This window comes from Octopus bimaculoides, chromosome 13, assembly GCF_046866305.1.
Source record: "Octopus bimaculoides isolate indiv1 chromosome 13, ASM4686630v1, whole genome shotgun sequence".
Lineage (NCBI taxonomy): Eukaryota > Metazoa > Mollusca > Cephalopoda > Octopoda > Octopodidae > Octopus > Octopus bimaculoides.
Window position 1 is genome coordinate 25,023,738 of NC_142940.1, and position 11,288 is coordinate 25,035,025.

Here is an 11,288-nt window from a genome sequence, read left to right on the forward strand (position 1 = left end):
CACTAATCCTGAAATATTTGAAGAACCTGAAACCACTGCCACAAAGCAAGCAAAATGGATCAAGCAGACTGGAAAAAAAGAACGGGTAGAAACAGACTGAGGGACGGTGAAGCCAGAAGCCTCTGCAGGGATCCTGAAAGGGTGGAGGAAATATGAATGTATAACAAAAATGTTAAACAATTGCAATGTCCCATTAAACGGTTCACAACAAGACATACATACATACATACATACATACATACATACATACATACATACATACATACATACATACATACATACAGTTATCAGTATCATACTCACTTTCATAATTTATACTTAAATTTTATTTTTCATATTTAGCTAGGAACGTTTGAGGGCTTTATAAAGTTATTAGACACTCAAAAAGACTATAGCGGATTTCGTACTTCTCTGAGGGAGTTACTTTGTTGGAGTCGGTTGTTAAAGATATAAAGATGATGTAATTGTGTACTACTATGATACTTCTAGTTTTCTCTGCAACAGTTTTTGTACTAGAGTTTTGATTAAAATGTGGTATGTTTATTGAAGCATTATCGAAGATACTCTTTGACATTGATTTAAGATTAATTGGTGATGTATTCCAGAGAGACGGTTTGTGGTGGCGGGTGTGATGTTTAAACACTTATTAGATTAATAATCTGATTACTGGAAAAAATATTATACCCTCACAATTGTTGTAATTTATCATATTAAATAATGTTGTGCGGATTTTGTTCAATAATGGTCGTTGTTTACCTCCAAAGGCAAACTTGTGATAAAAAGTGTTTCAGCAGTGATCATCCTGTATTTTTCTATATCAAAAAACTATACTGTCCAGGGAACCTTTTCCCTCTGTAACATAAAGGGGAACGATCTGGGAAATATTTGGCTGCTATTTCTACCCTCATTTTCTCAGTAGTGATCCATTTTGCTTGATTTTTATCGTGAATATTCGTTTCTGCATTTAGTTTTGTGATCTCGTGATGTCTGGTGTAGTTAGTGGTGTCTCCCTACTCTGTTCGTCACGCTGTGTATGTCACAAGGTCGACATTGTAGTCTGACGTTTACAACTTTATTTCAGAGAAAATTGATATTTGTGGTTTCTCCGATTTACAGTTGAGGAAAATATATTGAAGAATCGAATTTAATGTAGCAGCTGTTGTTCATTGTCTTAAGACGGATCAATGGTGGAACAGCTTGTTCAATAGTCTAAAATTCATGTGGGTGCATATTTTATGGATATGCATGCGTATGCATGCGTTTCTGGGTATCCCTTAGTATTTGTGCATAGCTTTGTGTTTACGAGTACGTGTGCTTATGGATGTATTTGTGAAGTGTACATATGCGTGTAAATGAATGTGCGCTTCGTGTAAGATATAAGTACAATAATCAGGTTTATATTCCTTCTTCAAAACCACAAACAACCACTAATGGCGAGACTCCGAGGAAGCTTCTCTGCAGTCGTTCGATCTGCAAGAGAAAGTAGTCAAATCCGGTGAATTAAGAGGCTACTGTTCTAAAATGGCTAAGTTACATTGGAGGCCTTAGTCTTTGAAAAGTAAGACGGGATAATCAATGCTGGAAAGTCTTTGATCATAGTCATGCTCAATCAGGTCTGGCTTCAGGATAAGCAATAATTTCCACGAGTGATTATCCTTATAAGAATGTCCACTATTATCCTCACCAATACCACAACTACCGCCTCATCACAGGCCCACACGCATGCACACACATAGACAGACATACACACACACTCATGTACACAAACCCATTGACTCACACTCGCACACATATACTTATATATACTCAATTTTATCTGTTAACTATTCAAAATGCCTGGCGAAATGGTTTAGTTATCTAATTCATGTTATGCAATACATTTATGAACAAATAAATAGCCATGCTATGGAAACGTGTGTTGCATAATTTGAACACAATCACCACTCTGTTCATATTCTTTTAATATGTGTGTGTGCATTTGTTTTTCTTCTCAGTTTCTCTCCCTTTTCTGTACACTATATGCGTATATTATTAGTCTATGTGTGAGTTTATATACATTTATGAGAAAGAGAGAACATATTGCCGTATATACAAAATATGGAGAAAGTACTCAATACATGAAGCGTTTTAGTAATAATAGCAAAAGAACTGAAGTTTCCGTGTCTGGCATCGCCACTGACGTTTATATTTTCAATTTTATACAATTATATGTTTATAAAATTATAAAATTCTGGTCAAAATGAGACATAAATATTGATTTCAAACTATGGCACACGGCCTGCAAGTTCCAGGGAGGGGGTTAATCAATTTCGTCAACCCTAAGGCTCTACTAGTACTTATTTTATCGACACCAGAAAGATGAAAGCAAAGTCGATCTTGGCGGAATTTGAACTCAGAAACTCGGGATATAAATACGGTCGAAGTGCCGCTTAGCATTTTGCCCGGCGTGCTAACGATTCTGCCTACTTACTGCCTTGAGGCTTATAAGAATTTTCTGGTTGAGCAGTTATTATTACATTAGTGAAAGATAGAGTAAAATCACAACGCGAGGTTCTCATGAGAAGACAATGGAGAAAGAAAATGAACGAAAGAGAGTGACAGAGGCCAGGAAAAAAATGAACACAAAAGGAAAAGGAAGTATAAAGGATAGGAAAGAGTGTGAAAGAAAGAAGTTAGGGAAGATAATAGGAAATGCCTTATTTGATGTATCACAATGGAAGTAAATGATACGGTAAATATTATTTCGAGAGAGGATGTTTTTATTAGGGAGAGAGTGAAAAAGAAAAGGTATGAAACGGAAGTGTGAGACATTGCGGCTATAAAAGAGGCCAAAAGCTGAAAGAGGAGAGAGAACAAGAGAAAATAGGAGAGAGAACAAGAGAAAGTAGGAGAGAGAACAAGAGAAAGTAGGAGAGAGAGAACAAGAGAAAGTAGGAGAGAGAACAAGAGAAAGTAGGAGAGAGAGAACAAGAGAAAGTAGGAGAGAGAGAACAAGAGAAAGTAGGAGAGAGAACAAGAGAAAGTAGGAGAGAGAGAACAAGAGAAAGTAGGAGAGAGAGAACAAGAGAAAGTTGGAGAGAGAGAACAAGAGAAAGTAGGAGAGAGAACAAGAGAAAGTAGGAGAGAGAGAACAAGAGAAAGTAGGAGAGAGAGAACAAGAGAAAGTAGGAGAGAGAGAACAAGAGACAGTAGGAGAAAGAGAACAAGAGAAAGTAGGAGAGAGAGAACAAGAGAAAGTAGGAGAGAGAACAAGAGAAAGTACGAGAGAGAACAAGAGAAAGTACGAGAGAGAACAAGAGAAAGTAGGAGAGAGAGAACAAGAGAAAGTAGGAGAGAGAACAAGAGAAAGTAGGAGAGAGAACAAGAGAAAGTACGAGAGAGAACAAGAGAAAGTACGAGAGAGAACAAGCGAAAGTAGGAGAGAGAGAACAAGAGAAAGTAGGAGAGAGAACAAGAGAAAGTACGAGAGAGAACAAGAGAAAGTACGAGAGAGAACAAGCGAAAGTAGGAGAGAGAGAACAAGAGAAAGTAGGAGAGAGAGAACAAGAGAAAGTAGGAGAGAGAGAACAAGAGACAGTAGGAGAGAGAGAACAAGAGACAGTAGGAGAGAGAGAACAAGAGAAAGTAGGAGAGAGAGAACAAGAGAAAGTAGGAGAGAGAGAACAAGAGAAAGTAGGAGAGAGAGAGAGCTAAAAGCAGGAAAGAAGAGAATGTATGAAGTGCACAAGACACTTGAGAGATGCTTTATTAATACGGTAAGAATAATGAAGAAATTGTCTGTTCTAATAGAACAGACAATTTCTTCATTATAGACATTGCCTTATAAACAGACAATAGGTGTAGTAAATTAACCTTGCTTTATCTTTCTAATATAAAAAGTTAATGTAAGGTTAATTTAGTACGTGTATAAGGAGAGGAAGAACGGAAGGTGAACTACTGAAAAATAAAGTCTTGGAAAATAGTGTTAGAGTGAGAGATGTGCGTGTATGCGCGTGCTTGTGTGTGTGTGTGTGTGTGTGTGTGTGTGTGTGTGTGTGTGTGTGTGTGTGTGTGTGTGTGTGTGTGTGTGTGTGCGTGTGAGCGCGCGCGCGCACTTTGAAAATACATTAATAACTAATAAAGGAAAGAAAGAGGGTAAGAAAGCTAGCATAAAGGGAGGTGGAAGACTAAACAATTCCCCTAATTTTCCGTTCTTATTTCTCGCCATTTTCTCTCCCTTCTCCACAAGCAGTATTTTTCACAAACATACACACAGGTTTTTCTGGCCAAGAAATGATATCTGTTAGATCCAATTGAGGATATCATTATAAAAGTGGATCCTCCTTCTTCTGTAAGCAATAGCTGTCGTTTCTATAATTTTTTTATATGATGATATTAGACATGTACGGAGTTTGATGTGATATGTATTTGGCTAGCAAATAGATTGTGATTCATTTTGTTTTTCATTGTTTCATGTTATTTCTAACTTTTATTTATTTTTCTTTAACTTTTGGGGGAAAATGCAGTCTAAGAAGACGTTTATGTTTGCCCCATCAAATATCAATATGGGACTAGCAAAACTTTCCCTCTTTTCGATCTCCTGAATCTATAAAGTTATTATAAAAGTATGAGGTCCAATGTACCAACCACATTGTTGTTGTTGTTGTTGTTGTTGTTGTATACCTAAGGATTTTCAAATTTGAAAGTTTTCCTAATTGTTGCACATTGATTTCTGCGTCTCTGGACTTCCCACTAAAAACGGAAATTTCCGTTTTTAGCCATTTTCAAGGGATGAAAATTGGTATTTAGAGTAGTTTCAAATGCGGTATTTCTACATTTCTATACTCACCATCATGTGTATTTTCATAATATATAGCTTCGACTTGGTGATAAGAAGTTATTATGGTTCAAAAATTGAAAAAACACTGAATTAAAAAAAAATTTTCACTTGATGCCATTTTTAACGCACACACACTAACACACACACACAAACACACTCACACACACACACCTGTTACACAAGAAAGCAAGATCTTGAGGAAGTGAATTTATATATTCAGTTATGATTTCAGACTTTAAGATGAGATTAGAGAAAGTAGGATGCTGACCAACTGTTGTTATTATTTACTCCCACTTAAACACTGATATTCCGTTAGAACAAACTTTTCTGTGGTAGATACCATGACAGAAACTTATGTAGAATTTTGGTGCAGAATGCCCACTTGTTTGTTTATATCGGCAGCGGGGAGATAAATCTCATAGATACTAACAAATGGTGTCAATTTGTTAGTATCCAAATTTCGCGACAGACCTTTATTGAATTTCACTGGAATGACCACATACACAAACACACACACACACTCACACACAAACATGCACAAACACACACACACTCACACACACACACGCACATACACACGCACAGTTTCTCTTGATTACGTGTCCCTCCATTAGAAGAGGCAATTTCTTCAATAATATTCCTTCATAAATGTCTCTGGTATTTTACAACCCTTCCTCCCACACGAACTTTCTATTTGCTTCCTGCTCGCTATGCCCTTCCTCTTGTCGGGCGCTCTGTCTGTTTCTCTCTTTCTCTCTCTCTCTCTCTCTCTCTCTCTCTCTCTCTCTCTTCTTCTTCTTCTTCTGGGCAGATTTTCTAGTTGTTTTCCTATCCACTTCTTAAAAAATATATAGTCTCTACAATTATAATTTTAATGAATTATTTGGTACCCCAGAAACCGAAGTACGCCTTGCCAACGCTGCTTTCTATCTTTCTTTTCTCTTTCATTCTTTCCTCCTTCCATCATATCGGGATATTTCTTCATATTTTCTTTCTCTTCATTGTCTCCTTCTTTCCCTCTTTTCCCTTGCCTTCGTCCACTGTTTTTTCTCTCTACCCTCCTATATGTACGTCATAAGTCACTCTATCTTTCAATGACATAATGATATACCTTGTTATCTTATTCACGAGACAGATTCAAACTTATATTCGGAAGTAAAAGTCTTATTAGTTTTGAACTTTGTTTTTGTAACCGTTTCAACTTGTAAACTAATTGCAAAGATGTTAATTCATATGAATAAGTGGTTATGTGTTACTCGGTGTAAACAAACGTGAAAGTATATATATATATATATATATATATATATATATATATATATATATATATGTGTGTGTGTGTGTGTGTGTGTGTGTGTGTGTATATATATATAGATAGATAGATAGATAGATAGATAGATATATATATTATATATATATGTGTTTGTATATATATACATATATATGTATATACATATACATATATATGTATGTATATATATATATGTATATATATATATATATATATATATATATATATATATATATATATATATATATATATATATATATATATATATATATATATATATATATATATATATATATATATATATATATATATATATGTATGTATGTATATGTATATATATATATGTATATATATATTGATACGCGGTACTGATCTCAGTTGGGTTCAAACTCAGTACGCAAAGAGAATCGACTGACATTTGTCTGACGCGCCAATAATTCTGCCTGCTCGATGCCTTCTTCCAAAATATAAGGATGAGAGGAATTAATACCATTATACAAAACCTGAGGCCAGGATAATCCGCAAAAAAATGAATGACTTTTCATATCCCCGATGCAGGATCCAATCTCAGAAGGAAATGTTAAAATCTGAAACCATGATTATCGAAATATTTTAAACATTTACATTTAGCAGAAATCTTGGTAAAACATTGTGACTCTGTTCGTCTTCCATACATTTTGAAATTGGTAATAAAAAATAACGTGGAAACACGGTTGTGAGGGGATGGTATACAGAAAGAAAGAAACAAACAAACAAACAAACAAACAAAGGAAGAAAGAAAAGTAGAAGGAAACAATGTGAGAAATATTGAGTAAATTGATGAATGGGAAAAGTAAATCTAGACTGATAGACATCTAATCAAATAGACAAGCAGACAGAGATAGCTAGAGAGATAAAGTTGTAGACATGAAGACAGAGAAACAGATAGTCAATGTAGGTGAACAGGTAGACTAAACTACCTTAATTTGTATATGAATAACAGTGCATTATTGTCTAGTAAGAGCTTTCGAGTTATTTCATGACAGTGTATCATGAGGTTAAATGAACCTGTAGTTGATACATTAAGTAACCTATCTTCTAACCAAAGACTCAATCCATTAAGTTTAATTTACACATGCAGCGTTAACTGAAATTTATAAATTTGTTTTATAGTACATTATAACAGCGAAATGAAACTCTGCTATCTCGCTAGTAATTAAGATTCACTTAGCTCTCTATCTAAACTCCATTAACTGTAAATAAGCAAGAATTATTCGCCTCTACACAACTGACTAGTTTTGGTTATTGTTTTTCTTTTTCTTGAACGGATGGCGGAGAAGAAACCATTTTCTAATGGTTTGGTCTATCAGTGGTTTGTGTAGGTCCTCTGAGACTGGATAGATTAATGCTACAAACATTCTCCTGAACTGTTTCAAGTCGATTGATGAAAAATAAACATGTGCAAAGAGAGTGGACGTTTCCAGATGACAAATGTTTTACGAAAGAAGAACTGGGTATAATGGTTAGTGCAGAGCTTGGCGTAGAGACAGCACGGATGCAGAGAGAGGGAGTGATTCCGGAATGCCTCAACAGCAATGAAAAGAGACGCACCAGTTTCAAGAACAGAGGCCATTGTAGTACTTCTATAAAACAGAGAAAGCACTGCAGGCCTGTCGAGAAGAAGTTGATGAGTGTTTGTGAATGACTTCACGCCAACCATTCGAGCGTCTTTAGTATATGGTAACAGGTTCAGATTCGTAAGTGGGGCTCTTAAAAGATGGATAACGCAGCGGAAACGTTAAAATGTCAAACAACACGCCTTGCATAATTTCTTCTGGCTTTTTGTACTGTTTTGATTACTGAAACATAGTTGTGGTTGGAATATAGAAAACATTCGAAATACAGATGCTGGTAAAAATATCAAGAAAATATTAGAAAGGGTATATTTGAATGCACTAGGTTAATGTACGAGAAATGGCAAGCAAAGACAAATATTTGATGCTCTAGCCTGGCCAAGTCAATGATTTCTCATCCAAGTGTAGAAGATAATTCTAAATGTTTTTCATGTTTTAATGTTTAAATTATATTTTGTTTTAATTATTGTTTAGTAGTTTTTGTGTGTTTTTCCGTGTAATTTCTAATGTGTTCTTATAACTCTTTAAACCTGTCTCCATTCAAATCCCGTTACATCACTCATCCCACCTCTTTCATTTATATAATTTGAACGGGTCATTTACATATATTTGTAAATCTCTTTTTCACATGATATTTTATTGTATCTCTTCAAGACCTTTGTGGCTGACACAGAAAAAATTATTATATTTTGCTTTTTATTATAATGATTATTGCATTGGATGGGTAGAATTATTAAAACGTTAGAGAAAAGGGTTTTCGGAATTTAATTGATGTCCTTTTACTTTCTGGGGTCAAATCCCACAAAGATCAAATTTGTCTTTCAGTTTCCCATCATCAATAAAATAAGTACCATCCAAATAGGCTTTGTAGCCATGCTGGAAATCTCCATTTTTTTAGTTATTTTGCAATAGTAAGCTACGCATGTGAGGGTTTTAAGCTCCCTGCAGGATCTCAGCTGCTATCACCGCCATTATTTAATATATTTGGAAAAGAACATCCTCTCTCCTCTAGAACTAACTCTTGCAATCAAGTACTATCCAAATATATGCCAACGTACTGTGGTCATTACTGGGCACTTAATCAATGCTTATTAACTGTCAAAAAACTAAGGAGGGGAAGATATGGAAACATCCCTTGTTAAATATTACGAGAAAATTTGCTGTTTTGCCTAAGTCCGTGTCAGCCCTACTCAAGCAGAGCTATTTTGACCAAAACAGATACAAGTGTAACGGTACTGATTTTTTGTATATCCGAGGGTACAGTTTCCAATATCTCTTTACTTTTTTAACGATAGCAACTTTTGATTCGAGGAAGAGCTGTCTGACTATGAAGCCAAAGAGAAAGTATTTATGAGCAACCCTACTAAATCAAAATGGTTTTCTTAATAGAGTAGTTCAAATAGTTCTATAAAATCAGATCGCTTCCCAATCGCTACCAGAAAATTCCTCTCTTCCTACAAAAAATAGTCCAAGGATGTGTATAAGTGCCTCTCGGTTAAGTGACACTTACCGACACGGCAAAAGTTGGGAAATCACTAATTAAAATCTCCTCTCGCTAGTGGCTAAATGTACGCTTTTGCTTTAACGCTTAAGTCGGCCGAACATTAGGGAAGACTTTGCGTTGTTGCTAATTATTCATTTGACAAATTCATGGGGATTGGGGGTAAGAGAGTGAGTGAGTGTATTGGTGTGTGTGTGTATTGGTATGTGTGTGTGTATTGATGTGAGCGTGTGTTCATGTCTGTGGGTGGAGATGGGTGTATGTTTGTGTGTGTGCAAGACTGCGATAGAGATGGTTAGAGAAATCCCTATTTTCAAAACTAGTGACAGCCTAGCAGTATGATATGATTCTAAATGACACCAATCGTGTGAATGCACAATGTCCTAACAATGTATTCATGTGGATTTTTACACTGGAAAACACAAGATACGCACGCACGCAGACAAACACATACATATAGTTGTGCATGTATACTTACATGCATACATACATACATACATACATACATACATATATATCTATCTATCTATATATATATCTATATATATATGTATATATATATATATATATATATATATATATATATATATATATATATATATATATATATATATATATATATATTTATATATATATATATATATTCATACGTTGCACAGGAAGATAATGGAACATAAAGAAAATTCACAAACAAGGCGTGGCCATGCTCTTTTCCCGTCAGTTATATGTCTGTTTGTTTGTATGTATGTATCTATGTATGTATGTATCTATGTATGTATAAATATCAACGCTTGATGAAGCCTTCAGCTTCATAGATAAAATATAAATTTCAACAACTCTACATTATACGCTGCATATACTCATTTCCACTTATTTATGCACCATTTTCTACCAAATTACGCACACACACATATATTATATATATATGTGTGTGTATGTGTATATACATACATATATATATATATACATGTATGTATATGTACATATATCTATTCATCTATATACATTTGTATAAATATATGTGTGTACCTATATATATATATATATATATATATATATATATATATGGTTTAGATATATATTCAAGGCTTGAATATGGTACTTATGCGAAGGCACCCGAATATCGCATCCCAAAAGGATGGGTGATTAAAATCAAACAATAAGCAACACGGATTTCAAAAGTGATTGCAGTACGCACGTTTCATGCTACTTCAATTTATTTAAGTAATGTGAGCATTACCTTAAATGCAATATGAAGAGCAATCTTCAGCTGCACGAAAATGCAGAAAAAAGACATATTATAAATGTGGCAACATATCAAATCCAAGTGGGAGAGAGCATACATAAAAATCCAAATGTGAGGAAGAATATATAAGTCCATCTTGACATAGCGGAGTCTATCAGGCTAGTAATTGATTCTAGACAAAAGTTTTAACTATCTCAGAATTCTATTGTTTCTTATCTAGTGGTGATAGTAAAGGGACAATTACTTCTAAAGAGAGGGAAGGTGTAAGCAGTATGCATGGACAAGGCTATAAAAAGTATTAGAATCTAGAGGTTTCACTGGTCATAGTAGTATCAGGTCATTTTATTACTATCAAAATGTTGAGGAATTATTGTTGAGGAATTATAGCCCTAGGTATATGGGTCAAATAGGTTTTTTTACTTTTAGTCTGAATAGAGTAACAGTATAGTGGTACAGACAACAACAGAACTCTAACTAATGTTTACACAATAAGAGGTATGTTAATATAATTCTGAGATAGTTAAAACTTTTGTCTAGAATCAATTACTAGCCTGATAGACTCCGCTATGTCAAGATGGACTTATATATTCTTCCTCACATTTGGATTTTTATGTATGCTCTCTCCCACTTGGATTTGATATGTTGCCACATTTATAATATGTCTTTTTTCTGCATTTTCGTGCAGCTGAAGATTGCTCTTCATATTGCATTTAAGGTAATGCTCGCATTACTTAAATAAATTGAAGTAGCATGAAACGTGCGTACTGCAATCACTTTTGAAATCCGTGTTGCTTATTGTTTGATATATATATATATGTATA

The 11,288-nt window shown here is 34.6% G+C and overlaps 1 protein-coding gene across 2 annotated transcripts in view; it reads right to left on the reverse strand.

Moving 5' to 3' along the window:
* LOC106883780 (glutamate receptor ionotropic, kainate 2) overlaps positions 1 to 11,288 on the reverse strand; it is a 273,762-nt gene that overhangs the window by 247,052 nt on the left and 15,422 nt on the right. The gene's annotated exons all lie outside the window — the stretch shown is intronic.